Here is a 3,714-nt window from a genome sequence, read left to right as displayed (position 1 = left end):
CACAGTTTCAGGAAGAATAATGGATGCATTAAAATAAGTCATTTACTGAGGGGCAGATAAATCTGGGCATGTTACAGTCAGAAATAATGTACCATCAGAGGATTGAAAGGACACTCAAACACTTGCTTAATTTGGGTAATGATGATTATCTATTCGAAGAATGCTCTATGTCTACATTAGCTATAAAACTGTTTTTAGTCATGAAAAATATATTCACAAAACTAAATTGAAACAATTTTGTTTTAATAACATTACCAGTTTAATTAACAAATACACAAATGATGAAATTATGGGCAGCATATTTTAAATTAAGATTGCTAACCTAAATTTCAAGAAATAAACACAATTTATGCTTGTTCAGAATTCACAAAAAGCATTTACAATTAGACTATGTTCTTGCATGAAACTTTTTGCCCACTCATGGTGAACAGAGTTCTTCCCTAGGGTTGGGAATAACGAGGATGAATGAAATCTTCAGATAATTCAAAAGCTTAATTTTAGTTCACAGTTCCAATTTCCTTCTCTAGTAAATCATATCACTGCTGCTAAAAACTAGGAAACATGACTAATTTTAGTTTACTTTTCCAACTCCTGCTCACACATTAACTTAATGAGCAATGAGAGTTCATAAAGTATAGCGCAGAAGAGAGAAGAGGGGAAAAAAAAAGAACATCCTGAAAAAAAAAGTCTACTGGCCAGGTAATCATTTCTTAAATTAATCAAGAAAGCAATAGCAAAATTGGAATTCAAAACAATGCTGACAGAGTGAAAAGCCTCTTTAATGATATTGTTAAGATACCTACTGAAAAAAGTGACCACTTTTATTTACAGGCTCAGGCTGTTTGGAAAACATGCATATGCACACTACTTAAAGTAAGGGCAACAACCAGTGTACATTTTGTTAGTAATGACATTCTGTGGTCGAGTTTTTTGACGATTTCTTATCTTAAACAAAAGAGATGAAAGGACTCCACAAGAACAGTCTGGATCCATATTGCCAAGCACCAACTAGGTCCACAGCAATTGCCATTGAATGTATGAAAGAATGACAAAATGAAGAAATGGCAGAATAAGGGGATGCTGCCTTTGATATTAGTTCTTATTTTATGCCCTAGTTGTTCATTTGTGCCTAATTTCTTTTTAATTTTGTGAACTGCCTAATATGTCATTTTCTCTAGGCCTAGGATCTTTTCCCTTGTCCCCTATTTTGCCTTGCTCTTGCCCCCTACTGATGGACTTCCTTGATGCCAACTGCCTTCCTAACTACCGGGTTTCCAAGTTTTGCTTACTCTTGGGATCTTCTTTTATACTACAACTTCTCTCATCCTCCCTGACTACCATGTGTAGGGCCAATCAAATCTGCAGCTACTGATTTCCTCCACACTTACCTGTTTTCTTGTTCACTTCCTCCCTGTTGGGTCTGGTCCCACAGTCTGTCTCCCTGTCTCCAGTTTATCTGCCCTACCACTGTGAAGTTACCTGAGGGCATACATGGTTACCTCAAGGTATGTCCATGAATGTGACTCTATTTAAATGACTAGATATTTTTAAGTAACGCCATCAGTCCAAGTTTGTGGACATACTCATAATCCACAAGAAGACTCCTCACATATGGCCAGACAATGACTATAACCATTGGAGGAGCTTTATGTCATTTCAAGTTCCCAGAGGTTCTAGCTTTTACTATCTGATGTGAAGATTCTGATGCACAGTCAGATTCAGGAACCACAGGCTGGTGTGTCATATTCTTTACACTGAATTGGCTTCTGAACACCAGCTGTGATTCATCTGGCCAAAGCAGCTTGGATGGCAGTGCTGTAGTTTCTACTATTTCTTACTTCAGATAATTCTCTTACCTCTTAAATTTTGGAAGATTTTAAAAAATAATTCAACTTTTTTTTTTTTTTTTTAGACCAAGTCTCACTCTGTCACCCAGGCTGGAGTGCAGTGGCACAATCTTGGCTCATTGCAACCTCCACCTCCCAGGTTCAAGCAATTTTTTTCAATCCTCAGCCTCCTGAGTAGCTGGAATTACAGGTGCCAGCCACCATGCGTGGCTAAGTTTTTTTTGTATTTTTAATGAAGAAGGGGTTTCACCAACTTGGCCAGGCTGGTCTTGAACCCCTGACCTCATGATCAACCTGCCTCCACCTCCCAAAGTGCTGGGATTACAGGTGTGAGCCACCGCACCCAGCCTAGAATCCAACTTTTTAATGTAGAATTGTAGAAAAGAGCATAGAGATTCCTTTTAAAAATTAAAAATGCAACTACCATATACTCCATTCCACTTTTGTGTGTATACCCAAAAGAATTAAAAGCAGGATCTACATCACAGCAACATTATTTACAATAGCCAAAAATGGAAGCAAGGCGTCCATTTATTGATAAATGGCTAAGCAAAACGTGGCGTGTGTGTTTATGTATGTATGTGTGTGTGTGTGTGTGTGTGTGTGTGTGAGAGAGAGAGAGAGACAGAATATTATATATATATAATACACATACAAAATATTCTCTTTATATATATAATAGAATACTATTCAGCCTTTGAAAAGAAAGAAATTCTGACACATACTACAATATTAATGAACCTTGAAGTCATTATGCTAAGTGAAATAAGCCAACACAAAAGACAAATACTGTATGATTTCACTTATATGTGGTTCTTATAATATTCCCGGGGGCTGGGAGGAAAGGGGAATGGGGAATTATTGTTTAATGTGTATAAAGCTTCAGTTTTGCAAAATGAAAAATGTTATGAAGATGAATAGTAGTGATAATTACATAACAATATGAATGTACTTAATACCTTTGAACGTTATCTGTAAATAATTGTAAAGATGGCCAGTTTTGGTGCTGAGAACATGGGTTCACACGTCTGTTTGTCCACGTGTCCAGCCTTTGCCCACGCAGCTTTCAGTCATGGCCTCTGTAATCGTAGGCATGGGAAAGCCCGCCCCTGACTTCAAGGCCACTGCCGTAGTGGATGGCGCTTTCAAAGAGGTGAAGCTGTTGGACTACAAAGAGAAGTACGTGGTCCTCTTTTTCTACTCTCTGGACTTCACTTTTGTGTGCCTCACGGAAATCATCTTGTTCAGTGACCATGCCGAGAACTTCCGCAAGCTGGGTTGCAAAGTGCTGGGCATTTCAGTGGACTTTCAGTTCACCCACCTGGCTTGGATCAACAACCTCCAGAAGGAGGGAGGCTTGGCCCTCCAAACATCCCCTGCTTGTTGACATGACCAGAAACTTGTCTGAGAATTATGGCGTGCTGAAAACAGATACAGACATTGCCTACAGAGGCTGCTTTATCAATGATGGCAAGCGGGTCCTTCCCCAGATCACTGTTAATGATTTGCCTGTGGGATGCTCCATGGATGAGGCTCTGCGGCGGGTCCAGGCCTTCCAGTACACGGAAGAGCATAGGGAAGTTGGTCCTGCTAGCTGGAAGCCTGGCAGTGACACGATTAAGCCCAATGTGGATGACAGCAAGGAATATTTTTCCAAACGCAATTAGGCTAGCTGACAGATAGTGAGCCTGTGCCCTTACCTGGGTGCCTGTGTTGGCCCAGGAAAGGCCAGACCTGCCCCTCCAAAGTCCACAGTCTGGGACCCTAGAAGGCTAGGCCAAGGCCTTCTCATGCCTCTCCTTGGGAGCTGGTGAATAGTGATACCCTCCTCCAAGCCCACCTGGCCACACACAGGCCTAGAGGTGAC

The 3,714-nt window shown here is 40.5% G+C and overlaps 1 pseudogene; it reads left to right on the top strand.

The window, feature by feature from the left end:
- Positions 1–2,940: 2,940 nt before the first annotated feature.
- LOC108294160 lies at positions 2,941–3,514 on the top strand (annotated as a pseudogene).
- Positions 3,515–3,714: the final 200 nt, after the last annotated feature.

The sequence above is a fragment of the Cebus imitator genome, unplaced genomic scaffold (genome assembly GCF_001604975.1).
Source record: "Cebus imitator isolate Cc_AM_T3 unplaced genomic scaffold, Cebus_imitator-1.0 Scaffold566, whole genome shotgun sequence".
Taxonomy (NCBI): domain Eukaryota; kingdom Metazoa; phylum Chordata; class Mammalia; order Primates; family Cebidae; genus Cebus; species Cebus imitator.
The sequence above is the reverse complement of the archived record's forward strand: the minus strand, read 5'-3'. Positions and strand labels throughout refer to the sequence as shown.